General features: G+C 44.5%; 1 protein-coding gene across 14 annotated transcripts in view; it reads right to left on the reverse strand.

Annotated features, from left to right (window-relative positions):
• SYT16 (synaptotagmin 16) overlaps positions 1-24,453 on the reverse strand; it is a 322,943-nt gene that overhangs the window by 186,885 nt on the left and 111,605 nt on the right. For 3 of the 14 annotated variants that reach the window (XM_089322562.1, XM_089322560.1, XM_089322561.1), the window contains exon 1: positions 5,120-6,098. The exons of 2 other annotated variants lie outside the window; for them this stretch is intronic. The gene's annotated coding sequence lies outside the window, so the exon portion shown is untranslated. Of the gene's footprint in view, positions 1-5,119; positions 6,099-8,615; positions 8,757-24,453 lie in introns of those variants that run through there. 9 more of the 14 variants (XM_089322566.1, XM_089322565.1, XM_089322557.1 and 6 more) reach the window with 8 other exon arrangements.

A 24,453-nucleotide genomic window follows, 5' to 3' on the forward strand; every position in this document is an offset into this window, starting at 1 on the left:
AGAATATGATGATGGACCTGCAAACCCCACACATAGAAAGAAAAGTCAACAAGTATGACATGAAAAGGGACAGACTATCCGGATGGGTGGAATAAAGGGAGCCACACTCAGCATGACCCAGCATCGGGCACTGCACGGCCCTGAGGCCCCTCTGAAAGTCTTGCTTGTCTCCTGGCTGGAGCAGCCCAGGCCGGCTGATTTGGCTTTACTACCTAGAGTGCCTGCAACCAACACCAGTGGCTCCCCCAGTGGACAAACACAGGTTACTTTGGAAAGTGATGGATGTATTAAGTTGCTGACCTACAGTAAGCAGTCATTCCAGTAGGTATAGTATATTTGTAGATCTTAAATTTATGCATAAGATTAATTTTAAAAATAAAAAATAGGTAAGCAAAGATCATCTTCCACTAAACTGTACTGGATTTTTTACAATAGTTACAGTAATCTACCAGGCAACAAAGCATTAAACTTGGAAGTAATGGAAGTCCCAAGTATATTCTAAATACACATTATATTCACCAAAAGTAACTACAAACAAAATGAACAGAACAGAGTCAGCTTTGAATAATCAAATTTTAGACCTGAAAGGAGCCTTTAGGTCAATGAGAACAATTCTACCACTTTAAGGAAATGGAGGTCCAGGGCTCCACGTTCTCATGAATGGCAGAACCAGGAGAACTGCGTGTGCCCTGGTCCCAGGCTGGTCTGTGTTCCACCCCGCTGCATCCACTGTTTGAGGATCATCACAGTGACTCTCAGGACAGAGAAATGATTTGGCTGTCACCTTAGCAATGGGTACAACAAGACAGAATGTCTCTTGTAACACTGTGTATCTACCAGTATAGTCCCAAACCATATCATTTCTTCCCAAAGCTTCTCCTGTATCAGTTTGGGTAGTTACATGTTCACAAAGCATCCTGCATTCTCTATTATATAGAGTACTCCTCAGGCTTTCACTAGTTTTTCTTTTTAAAGAAAATTTAGGAGGGGCTGGTGCTGTGGTGCAGCAAGTAAAGCCGCCGCCTGCAGTGCTGGCATCCCATACGGGTGCTGGTTAGAATCCCAGCTGCTTCACTTCCTATCCAGCTCCCTGCTACGGCCTAGGAAAGCAGTAGAAGATGGTTCAAGTCCTTGGGCCCCTGAACCCACGTGGGAGACCCAGAGGAAGCTCCTGGCTTCGGATAGGCACAGCTCTGGCCTTTGCGGCCAAGTGGGGAGTGAACCAGCAGATGGAAGACTTCTCTCTCTTTCTCTGCCTCTCCTCTCTCTGTGTAACTCTGACTTTCAAATAAGTAAATAAATCTTTAAAAAAAATAATTAAAGTTATAAGCCTGGAAATAGCTGATGATACCTGGTCAAATGAAAAGCTTATGTAGGAAATGCTATGTAGCAAATTTTATTTCTACAAAAACAATGTAAAACAATATACATACATATACATGTGTACATGTATGCACTGTATATGCATACAAGAGTATTTCAAAATGTTTGTGGAAAATAGAATTAAAAGGTATGCTTATTGGGGCCAGCATTGTGGTGCCACGGGTTAAGCCACCATCTGAAACACTGTCATCCCACATCAGAGTGCTGGTTCAAGCCAGTCCCAGCTTCTCTGCTTCTAATCCAGCTCTCTGCTAGTCTGCCTGGGAAAGCATCAGAAGACGGCCCAGGCACGTGGGCCCCTGCACCCATATGGGAGATCTGAACGGTGGCCCTAGTCCTGGCTTCAGCATGGCCCAGCCCCAGCCGTTGCAGCCATTTGGGAAGTGAACCAGTGAACAGATTTCTTTCTCTCTCTGCCATTCAGCCTTTCAAATAAATAAGTCATTTTTTAAAAAAAAAGATAAGTTTATTTTGGTGTAAAAATTTTTGAAATCCATACATAAAAGAGGTCTTCAAAAAGTTAATAAAAGTACATAGCATGAAAAAACTGTGCAGGTATTTCAATAACCGCTCACTGCCCACACTGGGCCCTGAGTCACAGTGATGAGGAGGGCAAGGCTCTCTTCTTCAGCCTGCAACTGACAGGCCACTGACCCCTGCACAGGCCAGCTCCTGCCCTTGGGACTCTGACCCTGTGAGAGCATGCTCTCCCGAGAGTCCCAGGCAGGAGGCAATGGCCGACTTCCTCCGGAACAGACCAGCTTCCGTTTTGTTGTCCCAGCCCCTCTTTTGTCTCAGAGTCCATGGGTTGACAGCAGCAGCTCTTGTACCCTTGAGCTTGTGAGAGAAGATCAAGAACCACACCATATGGTCCTGCACTGGGGGATGAGCAGGGGTGGAGGCTGGGAAAATCAGGTGGCAAAGTCGGGTTTGGCGGCTTCGGCTTTCGCTCATTTTCTTTTGTAATCACAGAGGCACCGAGGCATGCCACTTGCTCCAGGTGCAAGTACCTTCCTTCCAAAGCCAGAATCTTGGTGAAAGCACACAATGGGAACGGGCTTTGCGGCTGCCCCTGCCCCCACTCCCAGCGCCCGTCCCTGCGAGGCAGAGTCGTGATTTAGTTGTCAGCCACTAAAGCAGCAGCCTTCTTTCAAGGGCCTCCACCGACCACTCCATAAACCAACAAAGGAACAGAACAAACAAGTGCCTGAATGCTTTTGTGTTGCCATGGCAACCAGCCTGGCTTTCCCAAACTCACAAGGTAAGGAAAAAAAAAACAAAACACTCCACCAAAAACAGAATGTGCAGCTACTGAACTTGACATCTCACTAAGGCTTCTGTGTACATCTGACGGATGCTTCCAAACAGCAGCCACCGTCAAGGCCAGACTCTCAGGTGTTTGTAGCAGAGGTTGGCTGTTAATACTCGGTGACTGGGTATGCCAGGCTGGTCCACTCTGAAGGCACTTCTGGGTCTCAGTCCTCCCCATGTACACTGTGTACTGGGGGCATAGGCAGCTCAACCGCCTAAGTAGCTACACTCTGGAGCAGAGAGGGAGAAGCAGGGGAGGGGAGAGGGTCCATCTGCATGCCCAACACCAAGCCTCCTCCACAGAACTCCTGAGAAACCAGGTGCCCATTAAAAAACAAAAAACAAAACAAAACAAAAAAAACACCTGGGGCGGGCCACGCACTGTACACCTCTTGGTTTCCAGCATTCGGTGCAGTGGGAAGGAGGAGGCCGACCCTAAGATCTTCCCGAGTCACAGGGGAACCAACCCTCTGAGGGGAGGCTAGGAAGACATCTCAGGGCCCCAGCACCCAGTCTGTGTTGGCCTGTCTGTGTCCATTTCCAATGTCCAGTTATCTCATTGTCTCTGTTTGCACATTCCCCCAGTCTTCTTCTGTGATGGGACTTCAAAGGGTCATTGAAAAATGCATAATAAACTTACCTTTAATTTCATCTTTCCATGAATTTTTGAAGTACCCTCGTGTACTTAAAACATGGTACGAAGCCGGCGCCACGGCTCACTTGGCTAATCTACCACCTGCAGCACTGGTACCCCAGGTTCTAGTCCCGGTTGGGGGACCAGATTCTGTCCTGGTTGCTCTTCTTCCAGTCCAGCTCTCTGCTGTGGCCTGGGAAGGCAGTGGAGGATGGCCCAGGTGCCTGGGCCCTGCACCCGCATGGGAGACCAGGAAGAAGCACCTGGCTCCTGGCTTTGGATCGGTGCAGCACGCCGACCATGGTGGCCATTTGGGGGGTGAACCAACGGAAGGAAGACCTTTCTCTCTATCTCTCTCTCTCACTGTCTAACTCTGCCTGTCAAAAAAAAATGATGGTACAAGCATAAAGGTCAATTGAACGAAAAGGTACTTCTTGAAATACAAACTTCTTTTTTCCTACAACACACAGTTCCCATGACTGTTTAGAAGACCCCTCATCTGTGTGGATTTCAAGATTTTTCCACCAAAGTAAATTATTTTTTATTCCATGTTCCACACACTTTTCGAAGTACCTTGATGCATAAAGAACTAGAAGCTACACCTTAAAATAATAACAACGATCACATCTGGGTGGCTTCCTGCAGAGACTGTTGTCATTTATCAGATAGGCTATAGTAACATGCTATCATGTCAGGAAGACGGAAAGTCTGCCTTCTAAATCATTTGATCTGACCCAGCCAAGGCAACCACAGATGAGACTCAAATTCAATAAATCTAAAGCAGGATAATTTTTCAAAAGATTTATTATTTATTCAAAAGAGTTACAGACAGAGAGAGACAAAGAGAGAGAGACCTTCCAACCACTGGTTCATTCCCCAGATGACTGCAATGGCCAGGGCTGAGCCAGGCTGAGGCTAGGAGCCAGCAGCTTCATCCGGTGGAAGCTTTACTGCTCTGCCACAGCACCGCCCCTCTAGCAGGCCAATTTTTAAGTTGATAAGTTTGTATGGTCCACGAATGAGATTACAAATAGCCAAATGGCCTTTGGCAGAAAAAAGGGTTCCCCACCCCTATATTTTATAATTTAAAAACAAGAAAAGAATTAAGAGAATCCATTTGGCTCTATCCTATTTCCAGAAAGGGATGCATAAATACAAGGTTTTAATCTGCCCTTCAAAAAAAGAACCATGACTTTCTACTAAGTCTACTAAGTAGACTTCCTACTTTCTACTAAGGTCATCCAACATTTATCCACTGCCTTCTAAGTACAAAGTGTTAAGGAGGGGCTGGAACTGTGGCCTAGGAAGCTAAGCCTCTGCCTGCAGTGCTGGCATCCCATATGGGCGCCAGTTCTAGTCCCAGCTGCTCCACTTCTGATCCAGCTCTCTGCTGTGGCCTGGGAAAGCAGCTGAAGATGGCCAAGTGCTTGGTCCCTGCACCTACATGGGAGACCTGGAAGAAGCTTCTGATTCCTGGCTTTGGATCTGCGCAGCTCTGGCTGTTGTGGCCATTTGGGGAGTGAACCAGTGATGGAAGACCTCTCTTTCTGTCTCTCCCTCTGTCTATCTGTAACTCTGCCTCTCAAATAAAGAAAATCTTAAAAAAAAAAAGTGTTAAAGAGCTAAGTAGACAAACTAGACAAACACATTGGACATTGGCAGAGGAGCCACTGAAAGGTTTAAGTGCAAGAGAGTAATGAGAGGCTCACATGAGGACTGGGACCGTGGCATGTCAGAGGCTGTAGCAAATTATCACAAATTTGGTGGCTCGATACAACAGAAATTCATTACCTTACTGTCTTTTGCGTCAGAAATCCAACATGGGTCTCCCTGGGCTAAAATCAAGATGCCAGCAGGCTGCATTCCTTTCTGGGAGCCAGGAGAGACTTCTGTGTCCTCCACCTCGCCTCCTCTGTAAGCTGCCCAAAGCCTCTTCCTTCCTGTTCAAAGCCAGCAACGGGTGGGCGGTTCTCACTCGTGCATGGACACAGCCTCTTGTGATGACATTGGTCCCACCTGGATAAAGCGGGACGCCCTCCCTAGTTAAGTCGGCTGCTTAGCAGCCTTAATGCCACCTGCAGTCATGTAACATACTCACACAGAGATTCGGATGTGAGTGTCTCGTGGGCAGGGGAGGATGCTATTCAGCACCTGGTAGCAGATCTTCACAGTGATCCATGAGAGGCCTTGAAGAATGCAACCGTGATGGGATGGGGTGGAGAGGGCAGTCCCATCAGAGATGCAGGTTGAAACCTCCAGGCTCTGATGACTGCTCAGATAGGATGTGAGTGGCAGTCCGGGTGCCAGGTGACAGCCATTGCCCCTCACAGGGAGCACCTGCCAGGGACCAGCTAGGGGAGAGGGATGACACGGTAGACAGGTAACCAGAGGTGTCAGTGGGCCACCGGACACGCCCAGGAGCATTTGGCTCTGTGAGCAGACAGGAGAAAAGTCAGGACTGGAGGAAAGGAAACGGAGAGGGCTGCAGGAAACTCGTGGCTGAAGCAAGGGAGGTGAGCAGGCCACGCCGTCTGCTCCGATCCAAATCACACGGAGAGAACAGAAAAGCCTGCCTGGATGGATACAGTCATTTTGTACTCAGGTTTAGGAACCCTAGATAAGATATGGGCGCTACACTGGACAAGAAGGGTTATGTCCAAGGCAGACAAAGCCAGCTCAGTTAAAGCCACAGGGAAGACAGCCCTCTGTGTCCATACGTACTTCTCTGACCACACAACTGCCTTGTAGATAAATCAGTCTGATGAACTGTATAAGCATACAAAGGCTACTGTGTATTCCCAACATTCCGAAGTGCTTTGTCAGTGAAAAAAAAAATTAAACAACATTTAAAGCTATATTTAAACTATCAAAAGTTTTCAATCACTCTTATAAAGGTACTGCAATAAATTGATGGAAAATGGATTTAAAAGATGAAGTTTGGGAGCAAAAAAATTTTGAATCTAGGCAAAGCTTTTCCCTAATGTTCATTTTCCATAAATTTTTTGAAGACTCCTTGTATAACTGATTCTGGAACTCCTTTGCCAAGATGCTATCTCTTTAGAAAGATGGATAGAGAAAACAAGAAAACCCATTTGCTCCCTCAAAGTCACATTCAAGCTTTTCAGACCATGTACCTTCCAGACACCGATGTGGGGGCAAGGCAGGAGCAACGCACACCTGAGATATTTCAGACTTGCCTGTGTAGATTCAGATATCAATTCTGGTTTTGCCCAAGTACTGCTAAAGCAGTCCAGAAAGATTGAGATGGTCTTGGGATCCCATACAGGGGATTCAACTTCCTCTTAAACAGAAAGACATCGGGAAGCAGATTAGTGGCTTGCCTGAGGTCACTTTATTAAGGGCAGCATCAGACTCGAGATGCTAGGCCCACCTGCAGCTTAATATTCCAATACAGCTGGGGCCAGCGCTGGGGCGCAGTAGGTTAATCCTCTGCCTGTGGCACTGGCATCCCATATGGGCACCAGTTCTAGTCCCGGCTGCTCCACTTCTGATCCAGCTCTCTGCTATGACCTGGGAGAGCAGTAGAGGATGGCCCCAAGTCCTTGGGCCCCTGTACCCACATGGGAGACCAGGAAGAAGCACCCTCTCCTGGCTTCGGATCCTCGCAGCTCTGGTCGTTGTGGCCATCTGGGGGAGTGAACGAATGGAAGGAAGACCTTTCTCTCTGTCTTTCCTTCTCTTCCTCTCACTGTCTGTAACTCTATCTCTCAAATAAATAAATAAAATCTTGAAAAAAAATTCCAATACAGCCCTTTCAGAATCTCTGCACCTCGCCTGGCCAGCGTGCATTCTCCCCTACATACAATACACACAATTTCATCTGTCCCTGTCCATTTCTCTGCATGAAGTGTTAAATGCTTAGAATTTTCTTTATTTCCTATCTCATGCCTCGTGTTTTTCTAGCCTGGCAAACCTGAAGGGTTACTGAGCAGGCTGGATGTGCCAGCTTCCCAGAACTTGCTCTGCCAGTTGTTACAGAGATGCACTTGACGTAGCCGGAACTGACGGGAGCCGTAACAACTTAAATAACAGCCAGAACTTTCTGTTTCCGGAACCCTTCTTCCTTTCTGGAATCCAGGAGAGAAATCTGTTCCCTTGCCCTTTCCTCCTTTTCTAGAGGGAGATGCTGCTCGAAGGCTCTTGTTCAAAATGGATTAAAAGGAAGAAAGAAAGAAAAAAAAGCAAGCAGCTGTGAGCCAGTGCTGAAGAGGTGAACCAGCAAACATTTGTTTAGGAGGGTTTCTCCTAGACATTGAGCAATGTTCTCGCTCCACGGGACAAAGCGAGATGTGCCTGCACTCTGAGGTTGCCCTTAATGACTGTGCACACAGGAAGTGTCAGGCTTACGTCTGCTAAATCACCTTGCTTCTTCCTGCAGCAGACAGCGCTTTGGGCCGTGCTTTTACCCATATTGATGTGCTTACCCTCATTATCATGTTCCTGATAACAAGCCGCAGGTTATGCTCTCGCCCCCAGAAGGACACAGTGCTCAGTGTTTTAACCCAGGCTATTAAAAAATAACCAGACGCCTCAGGTGCGCCTTTGAACAGAGGAGCAGCTAATATCTGCAGAACTGAGCCCGTCGCACAACACAGAAGCAAGCTTTGCAAATGAGGAGCGAACATAATTTCCGACACCTGGTCCTGCCGGGACCCAGGAGCTGGGGCTTCTCACCTAATGTGAAAGAGTCAGGTGTCCACAGACGCAGACCACGGGGCTTCTGCAGATTACAGGTCCCTAATCCTCCTGTGCAGCCCCTCCTGGCTGCGTGTTCAGACACACAGCTGCGAGGGAACACATACACTCACTCAGCCCAAAGCACTATGCCAAGGTCAAAACTAGTTTAAGAATTGGCACACGCACTGAACAGCAAACGTGGGTTGTATCCTTTCTTCCAGCCAACTGCCCCTCAGCAAACAGCTTTGTAGCACCCTCGTCCCTTGGAGCCCTCAATGTTTATTCCTATCTCTGAAGGAGAAAAAGCACAACCAGTCCTATTTCGGCTCTGATCAACATCTCTTGCCTCTTGCCACCTCCAACCTCTGTCCTGCTCCGGCTTCTAATAGAATGGTCAGGTGAACTCCTCCAACACAGATCCATAAGAGGTTTCAACTTTCAACAAGAAGAGTCTCAAATTAACATACAAGAAAACAGAATTTTAACATCAACATTCAACTGACACCTATTGCAGTTCTTAGAAAACTGAGAGTTTTTCCTTCAGGCAAGCAAAGTTAGGCCAAGAATTGTTCAGAAACCACCAACTCACCCTGTTCTCAGGAACACGCGAGCTGCCAATCAAGTTCACCCAAGCCTGGTATTTCCTGGAAGGCTGATTCAATATTTGCTTCAAGACTACCTACCATTTCCTGAAAAAGCACCTTCCCTTCTCTTTCTCTTCTAACTCTGGGTTATTACGTCTTTCTAACTCTGGGTCATAACGACTTTTTGCCCTGCGCGGAGTCACTGATAGGCTCTCTACCTGCGCAGGACTGCAGTTCCCACATCGCAGGGGGGAAGCGAGGTGAGTTGCTTACTTGAGTGTGAGACTCACCAAAGGAATGTTTGCTAAAGAGGAGGCAGAGAAACTGGTGCGACTCGCCGTGATAGCTGTTAGAACCTTCTGCCTTAGTAATTGAATCATTTTTTTGCAAATATATTACCAGCTGTTCAGTGCCATTATTAGTTCCTTTTTTATGGGCAAAATTATCTTCCTGATAAATTTGCCACAAATTATTATTCATTTGCTACCCAACTGTAAATAATTATTTCCTTTAGGGAATAGATGTAATTTTCTGCCCTGACTAAACTCAGGCTCTGACCATAAATATTTTGGTTAATCATAAAAGTGCTTTCTTTCTCTTATTTGTGCCTACAGCCCCTGCAATAAAAAAGCACGACCAAGATCCCAGGTGGGATTGCGATGAAGACAAAAGGCCTCGTCTCCTGTGAACATCTTAACCTGGAGTAAAAATACATTACTCCCCACGTGCTAATCGTTCATTTCTTCACTGAATCACCCCACAAAGCTTCAGGCTGAGGTGAAGGCATACCTCCTGGAATCTAAAACCGGAGCAGGTCACAGAAGCTAAAAATCACTCTGCTTCCGTGCGGTAGGGTAGCTTTTGCACATTTAGAACGATGAAGCTGCAGCTGTGAAGCTGCGACTTAGATGCCGTGGACTTTGAGTCCTGCTGCTTCCGGGTGGGAATTTGTCACCGTGGTCAAGATGCTGCCAGGGAGGCCCACATCCATATCCGAGTGCCTGCCACTGAGTCCTGCCTCCACGTCCATCCACCTTCCTGCTAATGTGCACCCTGGGAGGCAGCAGATGATGGCTCAAGTATTTGGGTTCCTGCCACCCACGTGGGAGACCTGGGTTGAGTTCCCAGATTCCAGCTTTGTCTTGGTCCAGCCTTAACTGTTGCAGGCAATTGGGGACTGAATCAGTAAATGGAATGTCTCTGTCTCTCTGCCTTTCAAATCAATAGAAATTTCTAATAAATAAATTTTCGTGCCTCATACAAGAGTCATATAGTTACAGCTGAGAAAGTGTTCCAAAATACCCAATTAGTCTATGTCTCCTAAGTATAATAAGACAGCTGATATTTTATTTTTGTACTTAATTTTAAAAAAAAAAAAAAAACATAGAAACTCTGAGTTACAGAGGGCCCCACAACAGCAGTTCTTATCTCTGGTGCTAAGAACACCCTTTGAAATGGGAAGCTCTGGGAACCGGCACTGTGGCACAGTGGGTTAAGCAGTGCTGGCATCACTTAAGAGTGCCGGTTCGGGCCGGTGCCGTGGCTCACTAGGCTAATCCTCCGCCTGCAGCGCTGGCACACCAGGTTCTAGTCCCGGTCGGGGCGCCGGATTCTGTCCCAGTTGCCCTTCTTCCAGGCCAGCTCTCTGCTGTGGCCCGGGAGTGCAGTGGAGGATGGCACCTGGCTCCTGCCGTCGGATCAGCATGGTGCACCGGCTGTGGCAGCCATTGGAGGGTGAACCAACAGCAAATGGAAGACCTTTCTCTCTCTCTCTCTCACTGTCCACTCTGCCTGTCAAAAAAAAAAAAAAAAAAGAGTGTCGGTTCAAGTCCTGGCTGCTCCACTTCTGATCCAGCTTCCTGTTAATGTGCATGGGAAAGCAGCAGAATGACGGCCCAAGAGCTTGGGCCCCTGCACCCACATGGGAGATCTGGATGAAGCTCCTGGCTTTGAACCAGCACTAGCCTTGGCCTTTGCAGGCTTTTGGGTAGTGAACCAGCAGGTGGAAGATCTCTCTCTCTCTCTCTCCTTCTTTCTCTCTCTGTAACTCTGCCTTTCTTCAGAAAAGAAAAAGAAATGGGAAGCTCTGAAGCCTGTCTTGAGGTGGAAAATGCACAAACAGCATTCTGCAAATATGTTCATAGAGTGTTCTGATGCCCCCTTAAAATCCAAAGGACTTAAAATAGCCCTTTGAAGTCCTCAAATTCCAGCTGAAGGATTTCTGCTTCAAAGGCAGTGGTTAACACGCTGCCTGGGACACTCGCATCCCATATGGGTTTGAAGCCTGGCTCTGCCCCAGTGCCAACTTCCTGCTAACGTGCAGCCTGGAAGGCAGAGGTTATGACTCAAGTACATGAGACTCTAACACTCATGTGGGAGACCTAGACTGAGTTCCAGTTTCCTGGCTTCAGCCTGGACCAGCTCTGGCTGTTTTGGGCATTTGGGGAGTGAACTAGTGGATGGAAGATATCCTCTCTCTCTCCCTTTCTCTCTCTCCCCTCTTGCTTTCAAATACAATGAAAATAAATTTAAAATTTCTTAAATAATTTCGGCTTCAGAGGTAATTTCTGACCCACATCTCCGTCCAATTCTCCCAACTGGCCAATACAAGAAAAAAAACTCTTTCTTTCACGCTGCAGCTCGTTAAGAGTTGAAGCTGCTGTCCTTCCAATCAACCTTGGTCAGACACCATTTTATATTCCTTTATTCTCCTGGTAGTATGATTGGTTTTCCCCAATAGCATAGAAAAGAATGTCCAAGAAAGCGAAATCGCATGGTTCAATCCCCAAATGGCTGTACAGCGGCGCTGCACTGATCTGAAACCAGGAGCCAGATGCCTCCTCCTGGTCTCCCATGCGGGTGCAGGCGCCCAAGCACTTGGGCCATCCTCCACTTACCTCCTGGGCCACAGCAGAGAGCTGAACTGGAAGAGGAGCAACTAGGACTAGAACCTGGTGCCCATATGGGATGCCAGCGTTCAATCGGAATTGAGTTCCCCCATCACTGGGAATGGACAGGGGCTAGGCTCTCACTTGTCAGGGGTATGGCAGAGAAGATGAAAGATTCCGGAGAGAAACACGGATAGGTGACCTCTGGGGTCAGCTCTGCTCTGAGACGTCACGACTGAACTGTGCTCCAGTGTCCATTTCTCCGTGTCTTTCCCAGGGGTAGGACTCGGAACGAAACACTGTCTTTCCCATGTGGCTCAAACAGGCAAAGCACATGCTCCACTTTCATGCAATGCATTAATTTTGGCAGAATCCACCATATTTTTAAGCCTCCAAAAAAAAAAAAGCAAATTCTTTCTAGAATCTGGTGTCTCAATTTTTTCTTTTCTTGGAAGTCACAGCTTGACCCTATTGCACTCTCAGTGAAAACCTTGATTCTCGCCCGTGTGCTGCTACGCTGCATCCTCCACCATTTCTTGTTTATTCGTGTGTTCCTTTATAACACATATTTTTATACACAGCCTCCCCTCGACATGACAGATTCTGACTCATTCTCTTCAGGTGAAAAGTGAAAACAGAGGCATTGCATCATTAGACGTTATGATAAAGAAAATAAAACAAAACCAAGGGCTGTGCATGAACTCAGAGCTGAGCGCGAACTCAGTCAAACAGAAAAACCTGACTCTGGGGGTGGGGGGGGAAATAACAGTAGGTTAGGATTTAGTGAAAGGGTAGAGCTAATGAACTGAGGCAGGGAAAAAAGAGACAGTGGGTGAGAGAACTCACGGAGGTCACATGAGTACTCTCCAGAGACGCTACAATTTGGTAACCTTGGCAAGCCGGTGGGAGACTGCAGGAGAAATTGAGCCCACACTGAGGGCAGAACAGATTCTTTGTGTGGTCCATGGGAAAAAGCAGATGAATGATATACACACAGAAGCCAGAGATTGGAAGCTAGCTACCATCAACTCTTCTCAGCTGTGCGGTATTACGTCCCTCCTAAAAAAACAATAATAAATAAATAAAAAAAGAGAGAGAGATCTACCACGCCTAACCTGAGTGTGTCACCTTTGGCACACCCTTAACCCTGAAGAACTAAGCACAGCTCTCTGGCCACACCCATCTCAAGCCTCCAAGGTTCCTCCAACAGCAGACAGTCCACTTAACACAGTCATAGTATAACAAACAAACAACAACAACAACAAAAACACCACAGTAAGGGAAGAAGAATTCAAAGAATTCCTCCAAAATGCCAAGCAACAAACACAGAAACCGAGGGACCAAGATCAATGAACACATTATGACGCCCCCAAATGAACAAAACACCCCAAGCCAAGATTATGAAGATGATGAGATAGAAGAAATGCAAGATACGGATTTCAAAAAATTTTTGATAAGAACATTTAGAAGTTTTGAAAAGCAAATTCTTGAACTACAGAAATCCTTATTGTCAGGATAGAAAATCTCTCTCGTGAAAATGAAGTCTTAAGGAGGAACCAAAATGAAACACAGAAACTAGTAGAACAGGAAAGTGTGATAGTGAAGAGAAATCAAAATGAAATGAAGAACTCAATAGATCAAATGACAAACACATTAGAGAGTCTTAAAAACAGAGTCAGTGAAACAGAAGAGAGAATATTGGACTTAGAAGACAGAGCACAGGAAAGCATACAGTCAAACCAAAGAAAAGAAGAAGAAATTAGAAATCTAAAAAATATTGTTTGGATTCTACAGGATACTATTAAAAAACCCAACATTCGAGTTCTAGGAGTTCCTGAAGGCATGGAGAGAGAGAAAGGATTAGAAGGCCTTTTTGGTGAGATACTAGCAGAGAACTTTCTGGATTTGGAGAAGGACAGAGACACCCTCGTACAGGAAGCTCATAGAACCCCCAATAAACATGACCAAAAGAGATCCTCACCACGACACGTGGTAATTAAACTTACCACAGTGAAACATAAAGAAAAGATCCTAAAATGTGCAAGAGAGAAACGTCAGATTACTCTCAGAGGATCTCCAATTAGACTCACAGCAGACTTCTCATCAGAAACACTACAGGCTAGGAGGGAATGGCGAGACATAGCACAGGTGCTAAGAGAGAAAAACTGCCAGCCCGGAATATTATATCCTGCAAAGCTCTAATTTGTGAATGAAGGTGAAATAAAGACTTTCATAGCAAACAGAAATTGAAAGAATTTGTCACCACTCGTCCAGCCCTGCAAAAGATGCTTAGAGATGTGTTAAACTCAGAAACACAGAAACACGGCCATCAATATGAAAGAAGGTAAAGGAAGAAAACCTACCAGTAAAAGATCATAGGAAGCTCAAAGCATATACTAGAAAATATCTTTGGGAGGCGAGCACTCACTAGGCTAATCCTCTGCCTAGCGGTGCTGGCACACCGGGTTCTAGTCCCGGTTGGGGTGCCAGATTCTGTCCCGGTTACCCCTCTTCCAGGCCAGCTCTCTGCTGTGGCGCAGGAGTGCAGTGGAGGATGGCCCAAGTGCTTGGGCCCTGCACCCCATGGGAGACCAGGAGAAGCACCTGGCTCCTGGCTCCTGCTTTCGGATAGGCACGGTGCGCCGGCTGCGGCGCACCAGCCGCGGCGGCCATTGGAGGTTGAACCAACGGCAAAAGGAAGACCTTTCTCTCTCTCTCTCTCTCTCTCTCTCACTGTCCACTCTGCCTGTAAAAAAAAAAAAATCTTTGGGAAAATGGCAGGGCAAAGTCACTACTTATCAATAGTCACATTGAACATTAATGGCCTGAACTGTCCAGTTAAAAGACACCGATTGGCTGATTGGGTTAAGGAACAAAACCCATCTATTTGCTGCTTACAAGAAACACATCTTTCCAACATAGAGGCATGCAGAACAAAAGTGAAAGGTTGGAAAAAGATATTCCATGCCAACAGAAACCAAAAAAAAGCAGGTGTAGCCATATTAATATCAGACAAAATAAACTTTAATACAAAAACTGTTAAGAGAGACAAAGAGGGACACTATATAATGAATAAGGGTTCAATTCAACAGGAAGATGTAACTATTATAAATGTATATGCACCTAATAACTTAATTATTTAAAAGATATGTTAAGGGACTTAAAGGGAGACTTAGATTCCAATACAATAGTACTGGGGGACTTCAATACTCCACTCTCCAAAATAGACAGATCATCCGGACAGAAGATCAACAAGGAAACAGCAGATTTAATCGACACGATTGCCCAAATGGATCTAACAGATATCTACAGAACTTTCAATCCTACAGCTAAAGATTTTACATTCTTCTCAGCAGTGCATGGAACCTTCTCTAGGATTGACCACATGCTAGGCCATAAAGCAAGTCTCAGCAAATTTAAAAGCACTAGAATCATACCATGCAGCTTCTCAGACCACAGTGGCATGAAGGTGGAAATTAGCAACTCAGGAAACCCTAGAGAGTATGCAAACACATGGAGACTGAACAACATGCTCCTGAAAGAACATTGCATCATAGAAGAAATCAAAAGAGAAATCAAAAACTTTCTGGAAGTAAATGAGGATAACAACACAACATATCAAAACTTATGGGATACGGCAAAAGCAGTGTTGAGAGGAAAGTTTGTATCAATAGGTGTCTACATCAAGAGATTGGAAAGGCACCACATAAATGAGCTATCAGCGCATCTCAAGGATCTAGAAAAACTGAAGCAAACCAAACCCAAATCTAGTAGGAGAAGAGAAATGATTAAATCAAAGAAATCAACAGATTGAATCCAAAAAAAAATTACAAAAAATCAGCCAAGTGAAGAGATGGTTTTTTGAAAAAATGAATAAAATTGACACACCATTGGCTCAACTAACTAAAAAAAGAAGAGAAAAGACCCAAATCAATAAAATCAAAGATGAAAAGGGAAATGTAACAACAGACACCACAAAAATAAAAAGAATCATCAGAAATTACTACAAAGAGTTTATGCCAGCAAACAGGGAAATCTATCAGAAATGGATCGATTCCTGGACACATGCAATCTACCAAAATTGAACCATGAAGACATAGAAAACCTAAATAGACCCATAACTGAGAAAGAAATTGAAACAGTAATAAAGGCCCTCCCAACAAAGAAAAGCCCAGGACCAGATGGATTCACTGCTGAATTCTACCAGGCATTTAAAGAAGAACTAACTCCATTTCTTCTCAAATTATTCAGAGCAATTGAATAAGATGGAATCCTCCGAAATTCTTTCTATGAAGCCAGCATCACCTTAATCCCTAAGCCAGAGAAAGATGCAGCATTGAAAGAAAATTACAGACCAATATCCCTGATGAACATAGACGCAAAAATCCTCCTAAAATTCTTGCCAATAGAATACAACAACACATCAGAAAAATTATCCACCCAGACCAAGAGGGATTTATCCCTGGTATGCAGGAATGGTTCAACGTGTGCAAATCAATCAATGTGATACACCACATTAACAGACTGCAGAAGAAAAACCATATGATTATCTCAATTGATGCCGAGAAAGCATTCGATAAAATTCAACAACCTTTCATGATGAAAACTCTAAGCAAATTGGGTATAGAAGGAACATCCTCAATATAATCAAAGCAATTTACGAAAAACCCACGGCCAGCATCCTATTGAATGGGGAAAAGTTGGAAACATTTCCACTGAGATCTGGTACCAGACAGGGATGCCCACTCTCACCACTGCTATTCAACATAGTTCTGGAAGTTTTAGCCAGAGCCATCAGGCAAAAAAAAGAAATTAAAGGAATACAAATTGGGAAGGAAGAACTCAAACTATCCCTCTTTAAGGATGATATGATTCTTTACTTAGGGGATCCAAAGAACCCTACTAAGAGACTATTGGAACTCATAGAAGAGTTTGGAAAAGTAGCAGGATATAAAATCAATGCACAAAAATCAATAGCCTTTGTATACACAGACAATGCCACGGCTGAGAAAGAACTGCTAAGATCAATCCCATTCACAATAGCTACAAAAACAATCAAATACCTTGGAATAAACTTAACCAAGGACATTAAAGATCTCTACAAGGAGAATTACAAAATCTTAAAGAAAGATATAGAAGAGGATACCAAAAAATGGAAAAATCTTCCATGCTCATGGATTGGAAGAATCAACATCATCAAAATGTCCATTCTCCCAAAAGCAATTTATAGATTCAATGAGATACCAATCAAGATACCAAAGACATTCTTCTCAGATCTAGAAAAAATGATGCTGAAATTCATATGGAGGCACAAGAGACCTCGAATAGCTAAAGCAATCTTGTACAACAAAAACAAAGCCGGAGGCATCACAATACCAGACTTCAGGACATACTACAGGGCAGTTGTAATCAAAACAGCATGGTACTGGTACAGAAACAGATGGACATACCAATGGAAAAGAATAGAAACACCAGAAATCAACCCAAACATCTACGCCAACTTATACTTGATCAAGGATCTAAAACCATTTCCTGGAGTAAGGACAGTCTATTCAATAAATGGTGCTGGGAAAACTGGATTTCCACGTGCAGAAGCATGAAGCAAGACCCCTACCTTACACCTTACACAAAAATCCACTCAACATGGATTAAAGATCGAAATCTATGACCCAACACCATCAAATTATTAGAGAACATTGGAGAAACCCTGCAAGATATTGGCACCGGCAAAGACTTCCTGAAAAAAACCCTGGAGGCACAGGCAGTCAAAGCCAAAATTAACTATTGGGATTGCATCAAATTGAGAAGTTTCTGTACTTTAAAAGAAACAGTCAGGAGAGTGAAGAGACAACCGACAGAATGGGAAAAAATATTTGCAAACTATGCAACAGATAAAGGGTTAATAACCAGAATCTACAAAGAGATCAAGAAACTCCACAAAAACAAAACCAACAACCCACTTAAGAGATGGGCCAAGGACCTCAATAGACATTTTTCAAAAGAGGACATCCAAATGGCCAACAGGCACATGAAAAAATGTTCAAGATCACTAGCAATCAGGGAAATGCAAATCAAAACCACAATGAGGTTCCACCTCACCCCAGTTAGAATGGCTCACATAGAGAAATCTACCAACAACAGATGCTGGCGAGGATGTGGGGAGAAAGGGACACTAACCCACTGTTGGTGGGAATGCAAACTGATAAAGCCACTATGGAAGTCAGTCTGAAGACTCCTCAGAAACCTGAATATAACCCTCCCATTCAACCCAGCCATCCCACTCCTTGGAATTTACCCAAAGAAAATTAAATTGGCAAACAAAAAAGCTGTCTGCACCTTAATGTTTATTGCAGCTCAATTCACAATAGCTAAAACCTGGAATCAACCTAAATGCCCATCAACAGTAGACTGGATAAAGAAATTATGGGATATTTACTCTATAGAATACTATATAGCAGTAAAAAAAACAATGAAATCCAGTCATTTGCAACAAAATGGAGGGATCTGGAAAACATTATGCTGAGTGAAATAAGCCAGTCCCAAAGGGACAAATACCATATGTTCTCCCTGATCGGTGACAACTAACCGAGCACCAAAAAGGAAACCTGTTAAACTGAAATGGACACTATGAGAAACGGTGACTTGATCAGCCCTTGCCCTGACTGTTGGTCAATAACTTAATATGTTATCCCTCTTAGTATTTTTTCATCTGTTCTACTTAATACTATTGGTTTAATTCTGTAATTAATACACAGTTATTCTTAAGTGTTGAAACTTAACAGAAAAGTGATCCCTGTTAAATATAAGAGTGGGAATAAGAGAGGGAAGGGATGTACAATTTGGGACATGCTCAAGCTGACTTGCCCCAAACAGTAGAGTTAGAAACATACCAGGGGATTCCAATTCAATCCCATCAAGGTGGCATGCACCAATGCCATCTCACTAGTCCAAGGGATCAATTTCAGTTCACAGTTGATCATAATGATAAGACTAAGAACCAAAGGGATCACATAAACAAGAATAGTGTCTGAAAATACTAACAGATAGAACAAAAGAGGGAGAGAACCATCCAACATGGGAAGCAGGATACACAGCAGACTCATAGAATGACAGATATCCTAAACAGCACTCTGGCCTCAGAATCAGCCCTTAAGGCATTCAGATCCAGCTGAAAAGCCCATGAGAGTATTTCAGGCATGGAAAGCCAAGATACTATGGCAAAAAAAAAAAAAAAAAAACTAAATGAAAGGTCTCTGCGAGTGAGATCCGTGAGATCCCAGTGGAAAGAACAGGTCATCAAAGAAGGAGGTACCTTTCTCTGAAGGGATGAGAGAACTTCCACTTTGACTATGACCTTGTCTAAATATGATAAGAGTCGGTGAACTCAAAAGGTGTCCATAGCCTTGGCAACTCATGACTGGAGCCTAGGGAGATTACTGATGCCATAAATAAGAGTGTCAAATTGTTAAGTCAACAACAGGAGTCACTCTGCACTTACTCCTCATGTAGGATCTCTGTCCTTAATGTGCTGTACATTGTGATTTAATGCTATAACTAGTACTCAAACAGTATTTTTCACTTTGTGTTTCTATGTGGGTGCAACTGTTGAAATCTTTACTTAATATATACTAAACTGATCTTCTGTATATAAGAGAAATGAAAATGAATCTTGATGTGAATGGATGGGGAGACGGAGCGGGAAAGGGGAGGGTTGAGGGTGGGAGGGAAGTTATGGGGGGGGGGGAGCCATTGTAATCCATAAGCTGTACTTTGGAAATTTATATTCATTAAATAAAAGTTAAAAAAAATAAAGCAAAACCATGAAAGATGGGAAAAATAAAGCTTTCCCATGAAATTCTCCTACCAGAACACATAATATTATGTGCATGGGAAACCCGGGTAATTACACATCCCTAAAACTTCCGGAGTAGAAGAATCCCTTCTTTCTCAAACATTAATTACTAGAGGTCTAAGCAGCGCTAAGTAGTTTCTGAAGTAGTCTTGGAAAGTGTTTGTTTTCCACATTGCTAAACGCTGAGAATATAATTAGCTACTTCAATGCAAATGCTAATACACCAGTTTGTGTCCACATTGAACACTCTTTGCACAACACATGATTGGATACAAATCTATGCCAAGATTTTCTCCCACAATCACAAATTAACTACAACTGGCCATAGGAATTCCTTCCTTGCTGCCAAAATTCTCTCTTTTCAGGCTTAACACTTTCCTATCTGAACTTGAAGGCCCATGCCAGGAAGGAACAGCAGAATGAAGAACAAGGAGAAGGGAGAGAATTGGAAAAGCGATCGAAGAACACCTGGTGTCAGACACACACCTACGCTCTTCCACCTGAGGCTGCTAACCACCTCACAGCGTCCATTCTTTCCTTCCCTCTGAGGAATGGAATCACCAACTTGGAGCTGAGCCAAGGGCCACGACAGAACAGAGATCACATTTCTCAACAGATGACACCATGCAGCTGATAAATGAAGTAAATGAAGTGCAAGTTTATGGGTGACTTGGAGATGTGATGGAAGCAGCCTGGGTCCCTGATGATCAAGAAGCCAACACAATGGCCCAAAATGAAGCTACCTGTGGACGTCACTCAGGTGTTGGAGAAATAAACTTTTAACTTGTTTAGGGCACTGTGCTCTGGGGTTTCCTGTCCCTGTACCTGGACTTAATTCTATCTAAAACACTGAATCTATTTAATCCACACAATACTTCTGTAGGCAGGTAATAGCATCATCATTTTACACAACACAAAAACTAAGAATATTTCTGCTAGGTCTTTCATACCCTAGAGGATTCCCTGCATGGAAAGGAAAACATGGTTGCATCAGAAACAGGAAGCACATTTTGGTGTAAAACATAGACAATGCACTGGATTGTCATGAAAAGGATTTTCTATAGAATGTTGAGGGTTAAATAGATAGTCAAATCAGTACTTAATTCTGTATTTGATTTAATAACGGAAAGGAAGTGTATCCTAGTGGTGAATACATCACACACTGTATAGTTGTTTGCTGCTGCTGCTGTTGCTACTAGTACTGTTACTCTTAGGCTAAACTGCAATGAAGTTTCCAAGTCTGGCTTTGCAATTTCATCCAAAATACAACTCCAAAAATTACGTATCATAGCTGAATATTTCATATGGTGACAACCAAGAACTATCTTGGCTTGAAAGTCTCAAATGTGCTCAAAGACCTACAAACCATTAGGGGCCCTATAGTACTTTAATCATCTCGATAAATTTTGCAGATTATGCTCCCCCCAAAAAAACTATTTTTAATTTTCATTTATTTACTTGAGGGGAAGAGAAAAAGAGAGAGAGAAAGAAGAGAGAGATCCCACCCACTGATTGACTCCTCAGACGCCCACAACAGCTGAAGCTGGCAACTGAAAATACAATTCAGGTCTCCCGCATGGTGGTATGGCTCCAACCACGTGAGCTATCACCACTGCCTCCAGAGGTCCCCTCTAGCAGGAAGCTGGAGTCAGGAGCTGGAAAACAAACCAGGCACTCCAATGTGAGATGTGGGTACCTAACCAGAATCTTAACCACTGTGCAATACGCTTGCCTCACCCTTAACTTTTATGTCTCTCCAGAGCCCCACTACAGTGCCAGTCATAACCCAGGTCATCAAAAGCAGTCATTTGAAGGGCCTTATATGCAAGACTCATCACTTCAAATTTTTTGTCAAAATAATCTCAGTATCTTCCATCCATCTTCAACATGAGTAGTAAGTGGTCTTTCATATCTAATACTTGGAAATATTAATTTGGCTTGGCTGAGATTTAAATTTTAAGAGAAACTATTCGGCCGGTGCTGTGGCTCAATGGGCTAATCCTCCGCCTTGCGGCACCGGCACACCGGGTTCTAGTCCCGGTCGGGGCGCCGGATTCTGTCCCAGTTGCCCCTCTTCCAGGCCAGCTCTCTGCTGTGGCCTGGGAGTGCAGTGGTGGATGGCCCAAGCGCTTGGGCCCTGCACCCGTATGGGAGACCAGGAAAAGCACTTGGCTCCTGGCTTCGGATCGGCACAGTGCGCCGGCCGCAGCGGCCATTGGAGGGTGAACCAATGGTAAAGGAAGACCTTTCTCTCTGTCTCTCTCTCTCTCACTGTCCACTCTGCCTGTCAAAAATAAAAAATAAATAAATTTAAAAAAAGAGAGAAACTATTCATTTCTGTAAACAAAAAGACTGACAGCAGTCCCACAACACATTTTTTGTGACCTTAATGAAGAACATAATCTTACCATCATTTTTATCAATGTGGTTTTGAAGGTAAAATTTTTACTAATAATTTGTAAATTCTGAATCTTTACAAAGAAATGTCAGTGTGATTTTCAAGAACTTTTTAAAAAGCATACAAATACTAGATAATTAAGTAGTGACACTCCAACAATTAAGTTGAAGATTCATTTCCATTTTTCCGGTATAGGCATCTAACTGTACTGCATCCCTGCTTAGAGGTTCTAAGCAAAGTTTTTCTCCAGCTCTTATTGGGTGTCTGTTAGGAGACAACTGCACAACAAATGGCTCAGAGTGTTTACTCTCAATCACCGGCCAAAACACACTGTCATCTAGTGATAAGGTCAGGAAGTAAAAGAAATGAAGGAGAGAGACGTGGGGCCCCTGTGCAATAAACCGGAACAGTGGAAATCAATGCGACGTATCACCCAGATCAGTGCTGCTCACGATCTGCTCACCTAGCTTCGTGACAGCAAAGAATGAAAGGGAAAGGAAGAGCGGTCGGATTTTATTGACGCACTCCCTAGGAATGAGCCTTGTGCCACACAGAATCCTCATCGTTAGTGGCCCAACGACTTGCAATATTCCTTTTCTAACATAATAACTTTCATAGCTAAAAACTAACAAGGACCTCTCCTTCCCAGCCTGCCAGATGAGCAGAAAGAACGGTATACAAATAACCCATCCATCTCTTTTTAACATCAGCCTTTTTGCCAACAATATGAATTTAGAAAGCGTTTATGTACGTCTTTACAAATGGTGCTGTGCCGGCCCTAAGTGTGCTCTAGCTTTAGAAACTGCGGTGACTATTACATATGTGACATGAAGTCTCATTTTAGACCTAGGAACTCTGGATCCACTTCAAAGCCAAGTTTTAAAAAAAAAAAAAAAACTTGCAGAAATCCTTGCTTAGGGCAAACCAGCTAATATTCTATTGAAGCTAAGACCTGTGTGCTCCAAAGTCCTGTCTCTTAACCACGGCACTATTTCTGTATTTCTGACTCTTTCATCCCACGTCCAGCAGGACATGCACTTTGAGGTTACTGCCCCTGCAGGTGACAGACTGGTGCCTGTCCACTCGCTCTTGCTGGGCCCCCCATGTGACTGATGGCAGCGTGCAGAGAATCCAGCTTGAGTTCGACAATCTCAACAAAGAAGAGGCCAGGCAGAATGGTTCTTCTGTGGCTCTTGAGCCCCTTACTCTGATCAACAAAGCTCGGAGCCTCAGCTCACAGTGGAAGGATGCTACTCAGTGTGGAACACAGAGAGCTAAGGAAAGAATTGAGAATGAACATGTAGACAGGGCAGACGCAAACTTCAATATTGACACTGCCTCCAGAGCAAAGGTTAGGAACACAACGGGAACACAGAAGTTTCCTGTTAGAGAGGATGGGGCTGGTCACACGGTCCTCTTGCCTGTGAGTAGTTCAGAAGGCTCCTGAGAGGAGGATTTAAGGTGCTGTCAGAATCAGGAGGGAGCTAGTGGCTTTGGCAATACATGATGCTAGACTTGATGCAAAGGGCAAGGTGGCATCACTCCTCCCAGGCAGGAGCAGAAGGTTCTAAGGGGACCCTCTGCTACAAGCACATGAGCACTGTGATAATATGTTACGCAGTGCAAGAGCCTCGATTCCGTTTCAGCCAACAAGATTTTCGACGCTTACTGTGCAGATGCTGGGGAAGCAAAAATGAATAAGGAAGCATAATTCTCCAGGGGGAGGCAAACAGACAGGCGGGTTTAAATGTCACCTGTTAACTCAACGGGAGCCCAGAGGAGCCCAACAGAAGGGCCCTCAGTCAGGTTAAGGGAAGCGCCCCAAGAAATCAGGATGAGCTCGTTAGCTGTTAAACCGAGCTGCTGGCAGCATCTGCACGCAGATGGTGAGAGTTCAAATCCCGGGCTTACCACTTCCTGCTCCGTACGTTAGGCAGACAACTGAACCCTTCTGGGCCTGTCTTTCTCCATCTGTAAAGTGGAAATGTGAAGGGTATCTATTTCCTGAGAATGTCGTGAAGATTAAAGCTGAAAAGACAGTGTGGCAGATAATCAATCAAAGCTACTTGTTGGTATTATTGGACAGAATATTGAGCACTCAGCAAATGAGGGTGCTCAACCATTTAGGAGTGAGGGGAATCGAGAGGAAATTTGTCTTGAAATGACATGGACGTGGGGCAGGCACCGCGGAGTAGCAGGGAAAGCCACTGCCTGCAGCACCAGAACCCCATATGGGCACCGATTGAGTCCCAGCTGTTCCACTTCTGATCCAGCTCTCTGCTATGGCCTGGGAAAGCAGTAGAAGATGGATGGTCCAAGTCCTTGGGCCCCTGCACCAACGTGGGAGACCCGGAAGAAGCTCCTGGCTCCTGGATTGGCGCAGCTCCAGCCATTGCAGCCAATTGGGGAGTGAACCAAGTGGATGGAAGACCTCTCCCTCCCTCGCTCCCTTCCTCCCTTTCTCTCTCTCTCTCTCTCTCTCTCTCTGCCTCTCCTTCTCTCTCTCTCTGTGTAACTATGACTTACAAATAAATAAATAAATCTTTAAAAAAAAAAAAAAAACAAAAACTGAAACCAGAGGGCGACGAAATTTATGTCAATTCAAGGGCTTCGGATGATTAAGAGGCCTGGAGAGGTTTTAACTGGGCCAGCTGTACCTTCCAGAGAGCTTTCTGAAGCAGCTTTCGGGATGATGTTTCTGGGAA

Source organism: Oryctolagus cuniculus, chromosome 20 (genome assembly GCF_051225735.1).
Source record: "Oryctolagus cuniculus isolate XC-2025 breed Fujian yellow rabbit chromosome 20, ASM5122573v1, whole genome shotgun sequence".
In the NCBI taxonomy this organism is placed as follows: Eukaryota; Metazoa; Chordata; class Mammalia; order Lagomorpha; family Leporidae; genus Oryctolagus; species Oryctolagus cuniculus.